Here is a 22,562-nt window from a genome sequence, read left to right as displayed (position 1 = left end):
ATTCCACAGCTTTAAGGGTGGATTGTGGGTGGGAGATTTGACATGTTAGTGATAGGGAAGAAGGAAGCGCTTCCCAAGCACATGAGATCTACCAGGTATCTATCCAACCGAGAGACAGATAGCATAGGATAACTGTGGTGGTCCAAATAGGTAGGAGACGTCTGGGTGACCGAGTGAGGAGGATGGTGGTAAGTTAATCATTTGGCCAAGCATCTCTTTAGCACTTCTGGATGAAAATGCATTTCAGCCGAGTTAAAGGGTAAGCATAACAGAACTGGGAGTGCCCCAAGAAGAAGGCCCTGGGGTTCTGGGTTCAGAAGGAGTGAGGAAGAACAACAACCCGACTGTAAACACAAGGATGCTCTTTATCCACTCAAACACTGAAAATCGCAGGGCTGGAGAGATGGCATGGTGGATAGAGTGCTCACTGTAAAAACATGAGGATTAGCACTCATCTTCAGAGCCTACGTCAAAGTGGGACAGGAATGGAGGCTTCCGATAATCCTAGCAGTGGGGAGACAGGGACAGGGTATCTCTGGAGCAAGGTGGCTGGCTAGACTGGCCAGAACTAATCATCTCTGGATGCAGTGAAGGATCTGCCTCAATGAACTGAGTGGAGGGTGATGGAGGAAGACACCTGACGCCAACTTTGTACATGTATAAGTGCACATATGAATATGCACCTTCATACATGGACACACACACAAAGTTAAAAATTCATACACCAAATGACAACTCACCATTATTAATTATAGACACCAGGGGTTGTTATTTTAAATATAAAATCCCTTATGGTTCACGGGGAGCAAAGAGACCAAACACATGTGAGAGTATTCATTCACTGAGAACTAGAGATTCTTTGTTGCTGGTCAAAGGCCCTTTGCCTGATAAAATAGCGAGTCTTGAAACTCCAACGCTGCTGAAATTGCATTAGTGCCCAGAGCACCAATTGAAGGGAGTGTTTGGGTCTCTTTCAATCTCAGGGATGTGAGTAATTGTTATTTTCTTCTTTATCCTTCTCTGAGTTTCTGAAAGTGTTGGCAAGGATGCTGAATTTCTTATTCACCAGTGGCTAGAATTATCCTAACAGAAGATGGCTAACAGTCACACAAGGACCTGATCCAAGCCTTCTCCAACACTCTCTGGATGTGCCCCTCTTCTTCAGCGGCACTCGTAGATAGACAGGTATGTATTCTCTCATCCCTGTTTCTCTTTTTCTTCTCTGTCTCTATGTTTATTTTTTTTTAATCAGCTGAAGATAGTTCTACCCTCGAAGATCTGAGAAGGCAATGGTTCCTAGCTCCCTTGCTTGGTTACACACCCTCTATTTACAGCCTGGCGTACTCTTTTCCAATCGGATTCCTCTTTCCTTCCCTAGCTTATGGCAGCCTGGTTTAATTCTCAGCAACTCACAGAGGCCCCTGGAGTTGGAAGCTGGGGAGGAGTTGGAGGTGGGCTGCTCCTTTCTCCTGCTCTGCTGGGTCCCCAGGGCTGACCAGGCTCCCACAGTGCTTCACTGTTCTGCGCATGACCTCGAATAAACTCCACTGTCTCAGCAGCAGCAGGAACTCCCTCGTGAAGATAAGACTCGACACATGAGGATAGCAATTTTGAGTTTGATTTGAGATGAACAAGTAACATCTTAGAATAAGTATGCATCCATACTGGATGGGATAAACAACATATTGTTTGCCTGAACTCTGAATTTAGCTTGGACAGCCTGCATTTTATGTGGCATGCACACTGTAGCAAACATTTTTTGATAGGCCATGTATGTGCATGGCCTCATGCCTTCCCTTGACCTAAGTAGTTTTATTTGGTAGTAAGGTCTTCACAATTTACTCTTAGGTGGCCAGGGTTTGCCAGGACCATGGTTTTAAACAAATAAAGCACACTTACCCACACATACACCATGGCATCTCTTTGGGCCTTGCCGATGGGTGGTTGGCTCTCAGAACGTTTCAGCTTGGCTAGTCCTTTCTGAGATGCAGCCTTCTCCCTACTCTTTTCTCAGCACAGGGTCTCATGTAGCCCAAGATGGCCTCAGGCTCCCCATGTAGCTAAGGATAAATTTGAATTTCTGATCTTCATGTCTTTATCTCCCAAATGCTGGGATTACAGGTATGTTTTATCAGACATAGTTTACGCCATGCTAGGGATTGAGCCCAGGGCTTCATGCTTACTTAAGCCAATATTCCACTGTCTAAGCTACATCCCCAGACCCAACTGCAATGTGACCACGTATAGACACTGTTACTAAAACTTCTTCCCCGAGGAGACATTAACAATGTCTACCTGTTCCTCCTATGGTCCCAATGACAAACTGAGGTATGTTCATGTCCTATTACTCTGGAGGGCCAATGAATTTATTATGCTGATTTACAGAGCCATAGGTGAGGGTTCATGGGCAGGAGCATGGACAACCTTAAAGCAACCACAGTGGAAAGTGTATTCCCAACATAGATGCGAAGTCCCTCATGGCAATGTAATTGGAGCCTACTTTCCTAATTCTTCTCTATGTATTCTAAGCCCTCATTGAGATCCCAAGATCATAGGTAATCAGGAAATACATACAGCTAATTGGGAGGGGTGACTGGATACTCAGGGGAGGACCCTTTGGGGCCCTTTCCTCTCCTTCTATGAGGAATGTCAACAGTCCAGAAGCCTGTCTCTGATAATCTTTTTTTGTTGTTTTTTGTTTTTCTGTCCTGTAACTAGCTCTTGTAGACCAGGTTGGCCTCGAACTCACAGAGATCCACCTGCTTCTACCTCCCGAGTGCTGGGATTAAAGGCCTGCGCCACCACCTCCCGGCTTCTGATAATCTTTTGTGAGGAGATTCAGCCAAACTTCTGAAGATGGAGGCAGTGTGGCTCAGAACATAGCCTTGTACAGCAGACATTAATGTTTAGAACCAGGAGGATATTGAAGAAAATAGTGCATGAGAATTGAGATGATACTTACAGCCTGGGGGTAGTGGTGAGAGTCCTTTCCCCCACTAGGTCTGGGGCAACAAATACCCCAAACTGTCCCTTTGGGTGCCCACAGGAAATAAAGGCAGCTCTGGGTTACCTGTGCGGATGGGACAGCACATCTCTCGCAGGCTCATAGGTCTTGGCTTCTAGTACCCTGTCTTTTTTCTGCTGAAAGGAAGTGCTGAGAACAGAGAGCTATGTAAATCAGGTAGGAGGATTTGAAACGGGTAAACCCCCAATCTGAGTGGAAGGTCGACTTCCAGTTATTTTTAAAACGGCCAGGGAATGGACGGCGCTTGTTCCGGATCACTTTAGAATGGAAGCTGGTCAATTAAACTTTTATTTGTAGAGGCTCACTTTTGCTTCTAAGTGTGTGCTGCCTAGCTCCACACAGAGAAAGCTGCCTCTCCACTTGTCACCCGGGACAGGTGAGGTAGACATGGCATATGGACTTTTCCTTGGAGTCTCTTCTACTAAGAGCAGAAAAACATGGTTCTGCTGTTGCCTGGTATTAGTCATCCTCTCCCCGGGAAGGAGCCTGGCCAGCGCTGGCCTGGGAGCCTGTACTTTATTACCTCTCTGGCTTTTGGTCATCTGCCAGGCGCTGCCCAGAGGTGCCAGAAGGCTGTATACAATGTGCTCTCGGAGCACGGCTGCCTGCCCGCTCCTTCCAGCTGCTGGCTCGCGCGGCACAGCTCTTTGTAAATTTTGTCGGAAAAAATGTGTTCTCAGGAGGGTTCCATTCCAAGTTGGCAGGCACAGGAAGTCAGATGAACTGGAGTCAAACTTTTCAAGGAACAGTTCAACTTGGATCTTAGTCCACGCTTCGTCTGGGCTCCCACTTCTGGGGCCTCAGGTTTGGAAGCTCTGGAGCTGGCTGATAACAGGGTTGTATTTATGGCGCCCCCAGTGGGGAGGATTACTGCTCCCCCAGCACAGGCCTGGTCTTCAAAGGGTGAGCTGCCCGAGTGGGGAATGATTTATACGGTCCTTGCAGGGAGAGATTGTGAGCATCATTTAAGCAAAGATCTATGTTTTCCTTCTGGAAAAATAGTGGCTTCTCATTCAGAAAAAGGCAGTGAGCGTTCTGCTTCTCATGTGACCGAAACCATCTCTACTGTCTCAAAGTGTTTCTCACACATTACTATCATGGTCTTCGCCACCTCTCAACTGCTGTGGTTCTCACTTTCCCATTTCCAAATCCTCCTTCCTAACTCTGTTACAGCTTAATGAAGGAAGACCCCAGCCCTGCCCCTGGTTCTCACCATAGACAATTTGTCATCATCCTTCTTAGTGTCTGGGTTTCTCTGCATGTTACTGTTGGTGGACTGACAGGGATACTGTTTTGAGAAGCAGCAAATGGTAGAGGAAGGAGACTGGGCAAAAGAGAAATGTGATTTATCTTTGTCCAGCCAACCATTTGAAATGACCCCTTGACTAAATGGTGGTAGATAATTACATATGTTATGTTCTATTATTGTGTTAATGTGAAAACTGCAGTTTTTTTTAAGTGGTGAGATTTAGAGAGTCAAAACTTGTTCTATTTAATACTTTTGTCAAGAGAAGCATCTTTATCCACAAAGACAAGTATTTTCATATGCGTGAAGGCTTATAGCCATGAGACATTTTTGTAAAGCAATGTAGTATACTAGGTTATAAACTTCCCAAATATTAAAATCAAGCACTTTGGGGAGAGATATTAACTCTTTTAGGCAATGCACACAATTCCCCAAGTGCTCATTGTAAATCCAGGAAATCACATTGTCGGTGGAGTACACGAATAATTTTGCTCCAAAGCATTTCTGCACCATACGTAATTCCATTTTAGGGAGTAAAGATGTTTAGCGCATATCAGGAGGGCCTGCCTGTTGGCTCTGTCTCGCACCACTGTTGTCGTAAATCAATGCTGTTGCTGCAGAATCAGCTAATTTCTCGGAAGACTTACATGGAAACACGTTCTGCAGTTGTTTACATTGGGGGGAGAGAGCTTTCAATCCGAATCATTGTTCCAAAATAGATGAATGTCACGTGTGATATCTGTTAATGTACTTCAAGCATTGGGGGAAAGGGAGTGGAAGTTGGAAATCGAGCTGCCAAGATTTGCTTCCAGTTGTGGCCAAATCCCAGGTAGTAATGGGGAGCTGGAAGGAAGGGGTCGATAGCAGCTTTCCAGATGGGAAGGCCAGTGTACATGTACATTTCCCATGGCTGTGTGGGCACAATGGAAGCAGTCCTGTGAGGAGCCAGGCCTGGCAGACACTGAGACCAATGTCTGGCTTAGCCTGCAAAGGCAGTGGCCTGGAGTTAGGCTCCCAGAATGTTCCAGACAGATGGAGGAAAGTGAGGGGGCTCCACTCTCTTCCTCGGACCTAATTCTACAAGTTGGAATCCTGAAATGTGTCTCCTGGATGTATAGATCAAAAGCCTGCGAGTTCAGCTTGGAAGGCGGCTACAGACCTGGCTATCAGTCAGGAAGCAAGCCTGATAGGTGACATGCTCCTTCTCCATAGGCAAAGACAGCCGTCTGCAGGTCCGCGGTAGCCTGAGTGCAGCGGGTGGGATTTGTCTCCATGGGCCTGTGATGTACTTGGCACAAAAGGGATTCTAGCCGATATACTGGGATGACTTCATTTGCATCTGAGAAATAAGGACTATGCATTTATTGGGAACATTTCAACGCTGAAGATAAGTACATTTTAAAGATTTTGTAAATGCCCTGAGAGATAGCAACAGCACAAATGAGCATCCCCTTTTCCACCCAACCTACCCAGGAGCAAAATCTTATGAGGGGTGTGTGTGTGCATGTGTGTGTGTGGGGGGCATAGTAGACCAGAACACATCTTTCAACACACCCATAGCAGAGATACAATTAAATGTGTCAGGCGCAGCAGTTAGCAGCCACAGGGAGATAGGCTGGGAGCAAGCGCTAAAAGAAAGCATGGCTTAAATCAGAGCTACAGATAACAAGGGAACATCCTTTTTCTAGATTTGCCACCACGTTTAACGACCAGTGGTCCTTTATGTCATCGTAAAGACCACTACAGGGGCTCATGTCAGAAAATCTGAGCAATGAACATGGAGGCTCCAGTCCAGTTGTTAGGCATTGTGGCTTAAGGCAGTACAGGGCAGGGCAAAGGCCCAGCATCTATCAGAAGCAGTGGCTGTCAGCGACACCCCTCCTTCTGAAGCGTGTCCAGCTACCAGACCCTGGGGAAAGGTGATGTCATATGTTTGCACAGCATGAGGCCCTTTCTATATCTCTCTCGTATAAGTTGAGTTTTATAAGTGGGGTGTGTTTTTTCCCACTGCTTCCTTTCCATCAGGGAAAAGAAATTTCATTAAGAGTTCACTATTAATAGGTATATTAGAAAAGCAAAATCATGAGATTTTGGATTAGAGAGAGTAACAATCTAAAGTTTTAAGATGGGCATACTCTGAGAATCTGTTTAAATAATTAGGATTGAGTGGGTCTTACAGCATCCTGATTGGTGGGGGGGGGACTTTGCATGTGAGGACGTGAGGTGCTGGTCCCCTTCCTGAGATGGGGGTATAAGTGGGGTCTCATCTTGCTCACACTGCCTGTGGTGTTAGGGGTGTTTCTTCCACCTTTCTGCCTATCCTGCTAGGAGTCTCTCTCTCTCTCTCTCTCTCTCTCTCTCTCTCTCTCGTGTGTGTGTGTGTGTGTGTGTGTGTGTGTGTGTGTGTTCCCTGAGTCTGCTCCCCAGTGTTGCTCAGGGCCCCTCAGAAGTTTGCCTTTTGTCGTTGACTTTAGATACCTACAGCTCTTGACATTAGGACATTTCTTCTACTGTTGACTGACTTTTGTTAGTTTGTTTTAATAACTGGGATTTTGATGGCCCTTTGCCATTTCCAACCTTTCCCTGGAGATTTTCCTATTTCTCCATCCTTCCATTCTTCCCCAAATTCACTCTTTGATTGAGATTTGAGTTGGGTACAACAGCTGACTCATTTGGCCCCTGGTGGTGAGTCACCCTGACCCAACAGGCTGGTCTTTGAAAAGCCCTTGTTATCTTTCCAGTGTCTGCTTACACCAAACTCTTAAGAAAGACACAAGCAGGAAAACTCACAGACCTTGCTGTCCTAAAATCATTCTGCAGCCTCTGGCCTGCTAACAGAATAGACTTCAGAGAAGGATGGTTTTGCCTATGGGATTCCAGAGTGGAGCTTGAGATGGTAGGTGATCTAAGAGGAGAGGGATGTACGGTGAAAGCTGGGGGCATCGGCATGCACCGTGGACTTAGCAACTCGACATCCATCGTTTCCTCTGCCACAAGTTTTATTTGGAAGAGGAGAACAGTGCAGGGTTCCACTGTGAGGTCAACAAATATGCTAATTACCATTTAATTGAATTATACATACACACCTTTCCTATTTGAATTTTATAACTTAGACTCTTCAAATGGGTAAATTATGTGACATGAAGTTGTACACTACTGGGGTCTTTTGCAAAAGGATTTCACCAGTGTGCTTGTGAATCCTCTCTTCATTACTGGAGTCTAGCTCTTCTCTGAGGTGTGGATTTCCTGGAGATAGCGTCAATCTCGCAGGTCACTCCACGGCCTCACAGTGAGTCACCCCTTGGTGCCATTTTCCTTCCCTGTAGCCCGACATTACCAATTGACTCGACCAATGAATAGCACAGACAGAGGTTATAATCACCCAGTTCCTGTCACAAAGAGCCTCATGGCTTCTACAGGGAAATCTTGGATGCTCTTAGAAACATGTTCCTGAGACTGCAGATCTCACATAGTGAGATGCCGAAGCCACCCGAAGAGGCCAGTCTTTCATTCCAGTAAGCCTTGAACTTCAGATTTGTGCCCCAATGGATTGAAGAGCAGCAGTCTGTCCCAGCTGCTCTTATCTTGAGCAAGCTGTTCTATGGAATGCATCTCCATTTTCTTGATATACCCTTTGAAGCACAATGATTTTTAATGTGTAGTGGATCCTAGCTTATACATATTTATTTGCTTGGTAGTGTTTTGAGAAACTATAAGCCAAGGTTATGAATTTTATATGTCCATGCACATATTCTTTCTGGTTCTTACATTTAGGTCCTAAATATATCTTGAGTTTAGTTTTGTAAAGAGTATGAAGTGTAGACCCAACTTCACTCTTTGAACGTTGATATCTATTTAGTACGATTAAATTGTCCTGGGACACTTATAAAAAATCAATTTGTCATATGCATTTGCATTTGTTTCTCAATTTTCAATTTATTCCATTGGTTTTGCTATGTCTAGTTTTTAAGGACTAAACTCACTTGGTTGTCATAGTAGATTTTAAAATTAGGAAGATGAGCCATCTCACTTTAATTTCTTTTTTTTCGAGATTATGCTGGATATGAGTTCTTCATGTTAACTTTAGAATCAACCTCAGGAACAAACACCTCCACCAGCTGGAATTTTCATAGGACTATGTTGAACATGGATAACAGTCATGGGCACATAGCTGACTTAATAATCATCGCCCAGCACATGAATACAGACGACCTTAGAGTGGCCTTGATTTTTATCAACAGTAGTTTGTGATTTCAGTAAACATGTTTCACAACTTTTGTTAAATTAATTCTAACTATCCTACTCCTTTTGGATACTTCCAAATGAAGTTGTTGGCTTATTCATTAGTAGAATGTAGAAATTCACTGCTTTTTAATCAATTGATTAGTATCTGTGTGGTATTATGGATGAGCTCCTTTGTATTATTTGTTGGTTTTAATTCCTTGGGATTTTCTCTGTGCAAAATCCTGCCATCTACAAATAGAGATCATTGTAGTTCTTCCTTTCCAGTACAGATTTTGTTAGCTTTCAAATGATGTTAAAGCTCCAAACCCAGGAAGAAAGGCTGAGGTAGCTATTTAATCTATTTCCCAAAGTTCCTCAGTCCCTACCTGTTGCAAGGTATGGCTTATCCTGGTCTCTAATCCGACTCTCCAGCTCAGAGATTGAGCTGCCCTTCCCCCAGCTTCCCTTCCCTATATATCATTTTGGCTATGGCAGTGTCTTGGCCCAGGCTGCCCCTCTTGGTTGGCAGCTCCTCTTTGCTCTCTCCCTCCTTCGCCTCACGTGGCCCATCTTAGTCTGGGCATGCTCACTGTGGACTCTCCCGGATGCTCCTGCTCCTGGCTGTGCTCTCCCCTTTGTCTCCAGGAAACTTCCCCTTCCACCACACCTAGGAGCAGTCTTGTCTTTTCCTTTTGATTTTTTTTTATTGTTCAGTTGTGGTATATAGTAATTCTGATATGCTGCTGGATTGATTTGCTTGTATTTTTTAATACTTTAAAAATTATGTATATGAGTGCTTGCCTGCACTGCCGCAATCTGCGTGAGTACCCACAAAGGCAAGAAGAGGATGTTTAATCTCCTGGGACCAGAGTTATAGATAGATGGCTATGAACCACCATTCATTTGGGTGCTGGGAATGGAACCAGAGTCCTCAGCAAGAGCAGCCATTGCTCTTTGCTGAGCTGTCTCCGCAGCACAAAACGTACCAGTATTTTATTGAGTGAATATGCATACATCTGCACAAGGGACATTGATGTGTAATCTGCATAGTATTAGTATCATAGAGCAAGTTTGAAAGTGTGTCCTCTTCTACTTGAAAGGAGGGTAAGCTAATGAAAGGTTGGTATGAACTGTTCTTTAAATGTTTGGTAAAACTTATTACTACATCAATGTTCTCCTGGGATTTTTCTTAAATTTGTTTTTTTTTTTGTGTGTGTGTGTGTGGGGTAGGGTGAACAGCTTCTAATTCAATGAATTCATCATCTTTATTCATTACCAGTCTATGATGATTTTCTTGAACTAGAAATTTCAATTTTCTGCCAAACTATTATCCATAATAACACCTTGTAATCTCTTGATATTTCTGTGAGGTTGGTGTTAATGCTAGCTCCCCATTCCTAATGCGAGCCTTTGAAGCGCCCTCTGTCCCCTGAACAGTCTAATTGAAGGCTTGTCATTCTTACTAAGCCTTGTTTTGAGAGCCAAGTTTTACCATTGCTGTTGTCTGTTTTTTTCTACTATCTGGTCTCATAATTTCTGCTCCAATATTTCTCACTTTAAGTTTGTGTATGGTTTGACTTGTTCTTTTTTTCTCATTTCTCACTTTAGGAATTTGGGTTATTGAATTTAGAAGGCTCTTATTTCTAAATAAAGACCTTCATAGCTACAAGATTGCCTTCAAGCAATGCTTTTGCTGTGCATTCAAGTGTTTTTAGTACATTGTAGTTTTGCTTTTATCACACTAAAGTATGCACATTCTTTTCCTTGTTACTTCTCGGTTGGTGCTGTGTTACTCAGGAATGTGTTGCTAAATTTCTATATATCCATGAATTTCAGACTTGTTTCTGTGATTCACTGCGAATTTCATGTCATTATATGATTCCAATACATTAGCACTGATCGACATTTTCTGTACAGCCTAATGTTTGGACTGCTTCCTGCGCACTTGAGAACAGTGTCTGCTCGTCTGCTGCGAGGTGGGATGTGCTACGAATATCTGTTAGTATTTTACAGCGTTGTCTGCCTTTCTATTTATTTTCTTGTTTATTTTCTATCTAGTTGCTTTATTCCTTGCTGGAAGTGAGGCGTCAAAGTCTCCAAATTTATTATTGCATTTTCTGTTTTCTTTCTCATCTATCAGCCTCTGCTTCGTGTACTTTAGATCTCCGCTTTTAGGAGTGTATGTATTTATATTGATCATATATTTTTGATGGATCTACCCTTCCATCCTCATGAGCCATCAACGTTTGTTTCTGGTAGCAATTTTGCAACTCAAGTTTGTCTCAGTCAGTCCATCTATGCTTTGCTTGCTAGTTTCCTTGCATTTTTTGCATTCTTCCGCTTTCAGCACGGTGACTGAGTCTAAAGTATACTTCTGGTAGATAGCATGCAGTTGAAGTCTGCTGTTTTCCAAAGCTTGGCTTGCTATAATCTGCTATTGACTTGGACCCATCAGTCTACTCATTTTCTAAGAAGTTACTAATAAGGTATGAATGATGCCGCCATTTGGGTGTCTGTTTCTCGAATGCATTGTGCCAATTGTGTCCTCAGTCCCGGTCTCCTTTCCTATAGATTTGCTGTTGTTCTTGTTTTTGCGAGATAGACCTCACTATCTGTCAAGGCAGTCACTAGTTCCTGGTCCTCCTGCCTCAGCCTCCTGAGCCCTGGAATTACAGGCATGGATCAGCATCCCTGGGTTGTACGAAGACATCTGCCAGAGTGACTTCGAATTTTTCTTATTTTTTATAGTGTCTCATGTTTTAGTGGTCACTGGATGGCATGCGAATAACATTCAATTTATAATTTTCAGATTAATACCAACTCATTTCAATATTTTGTGTATTTTTCTCCTGTTTAGCTCTAGTCTACCTATTCCCTTTGTGCTATAAAGTATATACGAACCGTGGGTTAGTAATTGCATCTTTATGTGTTGCTTGCCCACAAACACAGACTTAAAGCCATTGCTTTATTTAATTGCCTTTTAAATCACGCTGGAGGAAAAGTTACAAACAAAATATACATCGACACTGTTTTTTTTCTTAGCACTGACCTGTTGAGTTCCTTTGTCCAAGTACTCTCTTTCTTTTTGCAGATTTGATTGGCTGCCTCATACCTACTGTCATTTGATTTCAAACTGACGCCCTTTAACACTTTTTGTGGGGCAAGATTACTTATTCAGTGGATTCTCTTACTCATCTGGAATGTCAATTTCCTCTTTGCTCTTAGAGGATTTTGGAACATAGAATTCTTGGTTGACTATTTTGATTGGCTTTGGTTTCTTGTTTTTGTGTTTTATGAGACAGAGTCTCAATATTTAGCCGACGGTCCTGAAATGGACTCCAAGATGGACTCCAATGTATGGCGATCCTTTTGCTCCAACCTTCTCAGTCCCAAAATAGTCAACATGAGCCACCATGCCTGGTGTTCTCTTCGTATGAGAAATCTTAAGCAGATCCGCTTGAAGCTATATAGCCACTATATTTTATGTATCCTGTGCCTTGTTTCCTTTCCGTGATGGCCAGTCATTGTCGTCAACTAGGCACATGTGGGAAGAGAGAACCACAACCACACAACTGCCTCCATCGGATCGGCCTGTGGGAATTTTTCTAGTTTGCTAATTGATGTAGGAGATCCCAGCCCGGTGTGGACAGTGTCATCCTTAGGCAAGTGGGCCCAGGCTGCGTTTAGAATGGCAGCTGAGAAGCCAGGAGAAGCAAGCAGCTTCCTCTGTGGGTCTCTGCTTCCAGCTCCTGTGTTGAATTCTTGCTTTGGTTCCCCTCAGTGATGGACTGTAACTTGCTTTTGGTCATGGTGTTTAATCCCAGCAACAGGAAGCAAGCTAGGACATATTTCTTTCTTGAGTAACACTTTCTTGCTCCTATAATCTTTTATTTTGCCATGTTCCGAATTTTATTCACTAGACCTTAAAAAACTCCTTTCTACCTATGGATAGAAGTGGTCTAATGATGCATATATTAAAATTTTTTTACCTTTAGCTTTTCTTTTCGATTGTTCTGATTAATAAGAGGGAAAAGGCAGTTGTGGTTCATCTGTCTTTGCTTTAGCATTAAATATTTATACCCTCTGCTCGTGTTACGCCTTCTCTCTAGCTACAGAACTCGCTTCCCTTAAGTACAAAATAGGGACATATAGCTTCTTTATGGTTTGCTCATTATTTCTGATTTTCTGAGTTAAAATTGATGGGTTCAAATAGCTGGTTGACTATTTCAGCTTTTTATGCAAAGCAAGGAAAAAAATTTGAAGAACAGTTTCTTTGTTTTCTCTGATAGGCTGTTTCATTCTGTCTAGGGACGCTGTAAGCTATAATTTTTAGGAAAAAAATTTAAAAGTGCATTTGTTCATGCATGACAGTTCTCTGTGGACTTCAAATTTATTTGAAGACATTAGGTTGGATTTGCTTTAATTATCAGCTGTTTTGAAAGCAAAGGGATAATAATTGCTTACTGGCTCATTTGGAGGAACTCAGCTAGTGGTTTTCATGCTGGTCTTTTGATCTAATTAAGGTGGCTGTGAGCGATGAGGGTGGATATTGCGATGGTTCTATGTGGGCTGAGCCCCACAGTGCTATGAAGAGGACCTCTGTCTTGGGCGGTTGTTTACCAGCACTGAAGAATATGGTGGCACACATGTTCACTACCAGTCACAGAAATACGTTCAGCTCGGCAGCCAAGAGAGTCTTATTTTTTTTCAGATGTGAAATGTAGCATCAAAAGCATTTTCTATATTCTTCCAAAAGGTCGATCTATCTATCTATCTATCTATCTATCTATCTATCTATCTATCTATCTATCATCTATCTATCTATCTATCTATCTATCTATCTATCTATCTATCTATCTATCTAGTGCGTCTATCCCATGTGTGCCCCCAAACACTTTCTGGATCCTTCCTCTTCCCCACCGTGGGACTCAGGGATTCAACTAAGGTTGTAATGCTTGGGGCTTGGAGCAAGCCCCTTTACTACTGAGCTCTCTTGCTTGTGTGTTTTTCCTGTGTTCAGAGTATTTTCCTGTGTCCAGAGTATTTTCATTACTAATTATAGTAATAATCATAATTATAATTAAGTAACAATGTGTGCTTCCCCACCAGCTTTTGAAAATGTGAACTCTGTGTAATTTGTAAATGATGCTGTGTCATGTTGGAGGCAAAGTTTCCATCATCTTAATTTTTAATTTTTCTGAGACATGCTAGAGTAATTTTGGAGGTCTGGTGACCCCAGGCAGGAAGCTACAAAGACCAGGGAGATCATTATATAGACATTCTTACTTTGAAGAAAAATTTGAAAAGAGGTTTCCTTAACTGATAGTACACAGGCACACATACTATTTCACATTATTTGCATGGGTTTCTAATTCATTGCTGAGAGAATAAATTTGAGAACCATGTCTGTCTGCCATCACATGTAGACACATTGCTTGCTCACCTCTTCACTTGTTGGTAAAAGAGCAGTAACTTTCATCTGGTTCACACCTAAGGCCACATCCCCAAATTAATTTGTACACACACATGAAATGAGAGGTTCCTTGTACCAAGTGAGGAATATACATTTACAATAGCAACTGTCCCCCTATCCATATTAGAATTGATCAGCTTGACACAGGATAGAGTTATCTGGGAGAAGGAATCTCAGAGGAGAGAGTACCTCCACTAGTTTTCCTACAGGCAAGTGTGTAGGCCGTTTCTTGATTAGTGATTAACGTGGAAGGACTCAGTCACCCATAGGTGGTGTCACCCTGGGTCTTGGTGTTGTATAAGAAGGGAAATTGAGCAAGCTAGGAGTTAACCAGTAAGCAACACTCCTCCATGCCCTCTGTACCAGCTCCCGCCTCCAGGTTCCTACCCCGAGTCCTTGCCCTGATTTCCCTCAGTGATAGAGTTTGAATGGACAGTTGCAAGCTGAAATAAACCCTTTCTTCTCTAAGTTGCTTTTGGTTATGGTGACTGTGCTGGTTTGAAAGGAAGGGGCCACCATAGGGGGTGTCACTACTAGGAGGTGTGGCCTTGTTGAAGTAGGTGTGGCCTTGTTGAAGGAAGTGTGTCACTGTGGGGGCCAGGCTACACCCAGTGTGGGACACAGACTCCCGCTGTTGTCTGGGCATCAAGGCATCCAGATGTAGAACTCTCAACTCCTTCTCCACACTGTGTCTGCCTGCATGCCATCTGCCATGATGATAACGGACTAAACCTCTGATCCGTAAGCCAGCCCCAGTTAAATGTTCTACCTTATAAGAGTTGCTGTGGTCACGGTGTCTCTTAACAGCAACAGAAACCCTGATAAGGCTGTTCTATCACAACAGTAGAATTCTTACTAAGATGGTGTTGTATCACAGCAATAGAACTCTAACTAAGGGAGCCTCTTCAACACTGGCATAAAGACATTTAGAAACCCTTCAGCTTTCTTGCCATTTGGCAGACTCTTTCCATCAGAAGATACAATAACACTCACTGGCCTTTCACGTCTTGTAAGGCTCTGAGCTCTCTGGTTCTTTGAACCTCCCTCCTTGATCTGTGCACGCTCTACCCTCTGCAGACCAGCACAGAGCATCTCAGGACTCTGCGTTCCTGCTTCTTTCTGATGGCCACACAGCTGATCCTAGCGCTTCTCACACTGTCTCTCGGGCCTTCTCCAACACCACCGAGAAAGAACTTCCTTGACCACGCTGTATAAGAAGGCACTTCTGGGCTGCGGATATTGCTCAGTGGTGGAGTGCTGGCCTCTCTCCCTTGCATGCTTTCATAGGTTCACTTTCCAGAACTGCAAAACAAAACAAATGAACAATAGCAACAACTCCCCTCCCCCAAATCTCCAAACCAAATGTGGGCCTGGAGAGGCATTCAGATGCTTGCTCCGCACCAGTGAGGGCTACTGTCTGAGCTCTAGAGCCCAAGTTCATAAGCCTGGTGTGTGTGGTGGCGCCAGCCTTTAATCCCAGCACTCAGAAGGCAGAGGCAGGCAGTTGTCATGTATTTGTTCTCTGGTGGGTAGTTTAAATACCCTGTGGGAGTGGTCTTGAGAATCTCTGAGGCGGGGTTACCGTTTGGCAGGTTTTCTTGGAGGTGGAGTCTGAACTGAGGCAACTCCTAGGGGAGGGGGTTGGAATGGAACTTTCCACCCAAACATTCCAGACTCTTTGAATTTAGGGGGCCAGTGCTGGGGTGATGCTTCCAATCGAAAAAGAAGAAGAAGAAGAAGAAGAAGAAGAAGAAGAAGAAGAAGAAGAAGAAGAAGAAGAAGAAGAAGAAGAAGAAGAAGAAGAAGAAGCAGAAGAAGAAGCAGAAGAAGAAGCAGAAGAAGCAGAAGAAGCAGAAGAAGCAGAAGAAGCAGAAGAAGCAGAAGAAGCAGAAGAAGCAGAAGAAGCAGAAGAAGCAGAAGAAGCAGAAGCAGAAGCAGAAGCAGAAGCAGAAGCAGAAGCAGAAGCAGAAGCAGAAGAAGAAGAAGAAGAAGAAGAAGAAGAAGAAGAAGAAGAAGAAGAAGAAGAAGAAGAAGAGAACCCGGTGTGGAAGGACTTTTTTGTAATTCCAACACTAGGGAGGCGGAGGTACACAGAATTAGCAAGGTCCAAGTAAAGATGAGAGAGCCTGTCTCAAATAATAAGTCAAGTAGCGTTTAAGGAAGACACCTAAGATAGACCCCTGGCCTTCAAGTGCACAACCAAACATGCATGTACACCATCTAATACACAAACACATATTTGCTGTCACACACACACACACACACACACACACACACACACACACACACACACACACCCCTAGTTCCCAAATCTCTTTCTACTGCCTTTTGTTCATTTTCTTGAAATGAAACGAAATTACAAGGTACACACTTACCTCTAATTTATTATCAGTCAGGGCACCATCTCCATGTGGAGCAGACATGGAAGGCTACTAGTCTTGGTACTGAGAACTTAGAGCATGCCTGACCAGGTGAGATAGAGGGGATTGGGGGAGTCTTGGAGGTGCATACAGATGTCTTCCAGACCAGGGTGGCTTCAGAATCTTCCATAGAGCTTTGTATCCCTGTGCATGGGCTCTGCTACCGTGATGATTTATTTACAAATTAGTATCACACTGTGATCACTTGTTTCTCCTTCAGACAGCCCATAGGGGTCTCTAAAAGCCGAGTCTACTTTCTTCCTGCTATATGCTCCATGCCAGGTTCCTGCTGTGAGTGAAGGTGGAAAGGAAGGGAGAGAGAGGGACCTGTGGAAGGGAAAGCCATGGTGCTGCCAGTAAAAGTCGTCTGTTTCTCTCTAGATAAAGGAGTTGTGTGGCTCAGGGAGGACATTTATGTATTCATTGATCTAACTTTATTTTATGTGCATTGGTGTGAAGGTATCATATCAGACCCCTTAGAACTGGGGTTATAGACAGGTGTTAGCTGTCATGTGGGTGCTCGGATTTGAACCCAGGTCCTCTGGAAGAACAGCCAGTGCTCTTAACCACTGAACCATCTCTTCAGTGCCCCCACGGAAGACTTTTCATTGCAGGAGAGGTGTGAGAGTTTGTGTGGAATAAAGCAGAGATGTAGGAAGAAGGGAGGGAGGGGCGGAGGGAGCGAGGGAGAGAGAGAGAGTGAGTGAGATTTTGGTGCAACATGATCCCAAAACACAGGAACAGGTTCCCGTTAGTGCAGCAAGGCATTTCCTTGTATGCTTTTTAATTAAGAAAACATAACTTGAAGGTGTTTTGCTGCATGGAAGCATATCTTCACACAAGCACATATACAAACACCTACAAATGAAAATAGTTTGATAAAGGTAAAGCACGGAGCTTTCCCTCTGCCCACCTCCCTGAGCTCCTCACTCCAGGATTCCTCAGTACCACAGTGAGGCTGGTCTGGGATATGCCACCGTGAGTAGTGTCAGGAGTCACACCCGCCTCTACTCCCGTAACTCAAGCCCAGAGACCCGTGGATCTTCAATGGGTGGGAGTTTTAGGAGCTGCATCTTCTAATGACGAGTCTGTCAGTAGAGAACATGCCACGTTTTCCTTGACATTGACCAAGATTGACCAAGGGCAGTTCGTCGTTTCTTATTTATGTGTTTGTTTGCTTGTTTTTGCAACAAGATCTTAGGGAACCCAGGCTGGCTTTGGCTTCGCTATGTAGGTAAGAGTGAATGTGAACTTCTGCTCCTCCTACCTCCATCTTCCAAGCGCTAGGATTACAGGTACGTGCCAACACACCTTGTATGAAGTGCTGGTGGTGGAACCCAGGGTTGTGTGTGGGTGCTAGCACCCTACTGAGCTACGTCTCCAGTCCACCTCACGACTTCTGAGTCAAGTTGAATGATGATGAAGGAGTCCACCTAAAATGCAAAAGGGAAGGAGCTGTGCAAAGAAGCTTGTTCAGCGTGGGCTCTTCATGAGACACACGGTGACAGGACCTAGAACATAGGACATCACAGGAGGACACCTGTGATGGGAACCATAGCAGAACTGGACACAAGACCGTGAAGCCATGTTGATCGACACCTATGTCCTTCCAATGGGACCAAAACCACCTGCTGGGGAGATTTGTACTGGGTGATGTGTGGTCCCCGTTAGGGTTGCGACTTAACTCTGTCATTCTCTAGGTCTAACCTGTGCCCACCTCTACCCTAGTAAGTGACTACAGATTAGCTTGGTTGAAAGGTCTAGTGGGATGGGCAGGAATTCTAAGCCAGGCCATCAGCTGACCTGCTTCCTTCAGTGCTTCAGGGAGGCTTTGCTAGATGACGAGGCTTTTGAAGCCTTAACTACATCTGTATCAGGGCTGCCTCATTTGGCAGAGCTTGGTGAAATTATTTGAAATGAAGGCTCAGGAATGTGGAAGTGTGTGTGTATGTGTGTGTGTGTGTGTGTGTGTGTGTGTATGTGTGTGTGTTGCTTGTTTTCTCTTATACAGGAGACATTTGACATTTCCCTACCTTGAATTATTAGTGCTCTGAGGATACTGGATTTGCCCCTGTCAGGACTCAGATTCTATGGCATGTGCCAGGCTCCAGGATGCGGTCCTCCTTGTCCACGACAAAATTGTGAGGTAGTGTCGTGATGGGCGGCACACTCCAGTGCCACTGCAGTAAGAGATTAGCGTTAGCACACAATCCCTCTTGCTTCCTGTTTTTTAATACACCCCTCCCAGGGGCCGAGGGAGCATAAGTAGGAGAGTCTCAGGGATTTGCTGGTTACACAGGGGAGATGTAGGATTTCTGCTTGCATGGCCTAGCCAGCTGCTTCCCCTTTGGCTTTCAGTTTGTTTCATTTCCTTCTGGAGCACAGTTTGGGGGCTATCGTGTACTTAAAAATCTCTGTACTTAAAGAAACTTTTTTCTTCATCCTCCAAGCCCACATTCCATCCTGGATCACTGTTCTGTTCTCTACAGTTTATTTATGACTTTGTGGGTCTGTATACACCTGGATGGTACACCTTAAGTACTATAGTCTGTGCATATTATTGTCATCTACTTGTGTATAGTAAACGGGGGAAATGTGTTCTGCAAACGGACCTAACCCAGGCTCTCAGTGGTGGCACTGCAAGCTTCTATGGTGTGTGCAGTGTTGGAAGGTGTCTATTGCCTCTCTTTCAAGACCACAGGTAAATGGTTCATCCAAGAAACTGTAGACAGGTGGAATAGAGAGGTCAGCTTACAAGACACCTTTAATGATGATGGAGGTGTCTGTTGTCACCAAATGTTATTTATAATAACATGTTCACCCATGCAGTGATATTTTAGAATCCCTGCTGGCCTACACCTGGTGTTAGGATATGGAGATACAGAGAGTGTGGTCCAAGAGGAGAGGCAGCAGGAAGTCAGTTCAGTGCAGAGACTGGTGGTACTGTGGAGTATTTTCAGGGAAATGGGACGCAATGCTCCTGTCTGCCCCATTCAGCAGCCAACTCAACTCCATTTTGGGATGTGGTCCCTTGGCTTCTCGTGAATTAGGTCTGGCTTTTAACTCATCTCACCTAACTTGCTGTGGTTTTATGGGAGTTAATTAGGTGAAAGGCTCCTTGGAGGATAGGGCCTACCCAAGCAATACCCTCTGCATTCTCTCAAATAACTTGAAGATCCTGTGACAAACAGGCTCGCTGGTTTACCTCTTCAGACTTCAGAGGCCAAAGACCAGAACAAGTAATTTGCCTCATGAAATAGATGCATTTTGTGTCACCCAGATCCACAGTGCCTTTTATGGTGGCTGTCCATCAGCACCTTTCCAAGGGGGTTGCTGGGAGAGTTGAACAGGCTGCTTACATTCATTTTCCCTGGCTGTGTACTTCAGCAAACACTTTACAAGTCAATTGACTGTGGAGTCACTCAGTTTAACCAGGAATCCCATGCTTTCCAAGGAGACTTGCTGTCCCCGGAAGTATGCTGGCTCTGAGACTTGACTCTGGATGAGGAAGAGGCATGCTTTATATTCTCCTGTCCTGTCAGGAGTGCCTCTTAGGCATGGAGATGGACCAGGTACCAGGTTGGAAGTAAATGACAGCCAGTTTCCACCAGTACTAATGGTGTCTTCAGGTCAGTATGCAGGCAATGTCAAAATGACAAGCTGAGCTTCATCTTAGGAGGGCACACCTGGCATCCTGGTGGCATGCTGAGGGATGACCAAGCTATTTTGAATTTCAAGCATGATTTCTGATGCAGGAGCAAAAGCCTGTCAGGTGGGAAGGTGCTTACTTAACTCTACAGGCAGGGCCCGTATGTTCAGTGGTGGGGGATGGAGACAGGAACACAAGGAGGTAGGGTGATGCGGGTGACTCTGCAGATGGGGTGGGCAGGGAAAGCTTGGCTTTGAAGCTCTGCCAAAGAGCTCAGTGTCCGGTCCGAAACCAGTGAAGACAATTTACAGAGTACAGGCATATCCACGCAGTGTTTTTACCAAGAGAATCTGTGGCATAGAGGAGGGAGCAGGGTGACCCAGGCATCGATGTTATGCCTCAGCTGCGTGTCAGTTTGCGGATATGAGTGGGGAGGGTTAGAGGCAGAGAGAGTGAGATGAGTGAGGCCCCTAGTGGCTGGGTAACAGCAAGAGTGGGGTCAGTATCAACACCCGGTGTTGACTCATTTGCTGGGATGGGAGGAGTCCGTAAGATGATGAGGGAATATAGACATTCACATCTAGGGCCTTTGGGGAAGTCTAGCTCCAGGAAGATAGATGCTCACATCTTAACCACTGACACTTGTGATTGTGACTTCTTTGGAAGCAGTCATTGATGTGAAGCCAGCTGACTAAGGTGGGCCCTCATCTTGCGATGGAAGAGCCCTGGTCCAGTGACAGGGGCCTGTAGGAAAGAGGAGGGGTTGATCTAGATACCAGGACAGAGAAGCAGGGATGGTTTGGAGACGGACCTAGAGACACAGACAGCACTGAGGCTTCTTTAGGATCATCTGCAGCCCTGGACCTGATGGGAGAGAGAACCAGCATCTTCGAAACTTCCATATCTGACTTCTGGTATCTAGAACTGCAAGACATGCATTTCTGTTGGTTTAAGCAATTCACTTCATAGCCTTTGTTGTTTAGCTCCAACACATAAACACAGGTCCAAAAATGAAAGGTGGGGATGAAGTTGATGGAGCTGTAGACATAGGCCCGAAGTCCTAGCAGAAAGGCCATGTGATCGTGGCAGCTGTCCTGGGAGCAGGCTATTGTCTGGGGAGAACAGGCATGATAGGATGGTGGTGTCACAAGGCAGAGTCACCAGCTTCCTCGGGAGAGAGCACCTTCCAGACCCACTTCTATTGAATTCTATTATTAGGTAAGGCAGGAGGCTCTTCTCTAAGACAGCGTATAGAGTCTCCAGTGGGTGTCAGTCAGCTGAGGTCTTGTTAGCTGCAAGCTGAAACTCAGTGCAAGCTAAACAGGGAGGTCTACAAGTTGGCATCTGTGCTGCCAGGGCACAGTACTGCTGGGAGGCCAGGAACAAGGAGACAGCATCCAGCAACCGTGCGATGGGGCCAGTGCCAGAGGACCCAGGAGAGGGAGAGGTGTGCACAGATCCTGAAGGCAAGGCGCAAAACTTGGATAGGTTCAGGTTAGAAATCAAGAACAGAAAGGAAGGTGTAAGGTGAGGAGAAGGCTCCTAAGACACCCAGGAGGCAGTTAAGCACTTGGGGCTGCTTTGAAGCAAGGTCACTGCTGAGCATCAGGACACTGGAGACTAAGGGAATGAACTAGCTGGGCACCAGGAGAGTGGTAGTTTCATTCTACTCTGGTAGAAACAGGTGAATGATTTGGGATAAAATCAATCCCAGATGAGAGGGCTTGGTGGTTCCCAAGATCCACAGTCTAGTCTTATCCCAAGTTCTCTTCCTTTGTACTAACAGGTGGGTATGACATTGAGCAGCTAGGACTTAGACTACTTTTGACATTGAGAAAGGACAGAGACAGGAGGATGACTCCTTCCTTCTCCTCCTCTGCTCTTCCTCACCAGGACACCCGTGACACAAGCCTTGACTTTGCTGTAGCCAAAGACACTTTGTTATACAGAGGAAAAGCCAATTCCCTCTGTGCCCACAGAGGTGGCTCAGACCAAGTCTTCCATAAGGGGCCAGGAAGAGGATGGATGGGTTAGTGCTGGCGTTTGAAATTATCCGTATGGGTGTGAAGATGCTCCGAGCACAAGGGGCCTAGCTGCATCTCACATTCAGAGCCCCTGTACCCAGATGGCCCCGAGGACCAAAGCCATCTCAGAAACCTTATAGGCGGTATGTACACAGCATAGATTCTTTAGACTACACGCTACAAAAACGTGGAGATGACCCCCATCAGCTGCCTCAAAGCCTTCCACACCCTGCCAAGGCTGCACCGGCCTGAGAGAAGCGATGATTCTTGTGCAACGTGTGCACCATCAAGACTTGTGACTACTGTACTGGATGGAAGCCTGTTCGGTGCCGTATGCAGGAGGGTCACTGTGGTGCTCTTTGGTGCAGAGTGGGCACTCAGCTGTTGAAACTCTGTCAAACAATAACTTCTAGGCAGAAATGGCCCAGCTCCTAAACACATGGTTTGTGGTCAAACACTCCCCAGTACTTTCAGCCCCACTCTCAAGGCTTATAAAGATCT

At 44.9% G+C, this 22,562-nt stretch overlaps 1 long non-coding RNA gene across 1 annotated transcript in view; it reads left to right on the top strand.

Annotated features, from left to right (window-relative positions):
• The first annotated feature begins 1,063 nt into the window (after positions 1-1,063).
• The window catches only part of LOC125413713 (uncharacterized), a 47,347-nt gene continuing 25,848 nt past the window's right edge, over positions 1,064-22,562 (top strand). The window contains exon 1 of the long non-coding RNA XR_007236008.3: positions 1,064-1,185. This is a non-coding gene — a long non-coding RNA (uncharacterized LOC125413713). The remainder of the gene's footprint in view (positions 1,186-22,562) is intronic.

Source organism: Myodes glareolus, chromosome 7, assembly GCF_982192425.1.
Source record: "Myodes glareolus chromosome 7, mMyoGla1.1, whole genome shotgun sequence".
NCBI lineage: Eukaryota > Metazoa > Chordata > Mammalia > Rodentia > Cricetidae > Myodes > Myodes glareolus.
Note: the sequence above shows the minus strand (reverse complement) of the source record. Positions and strands in the feature narration are given on the sequence as shown.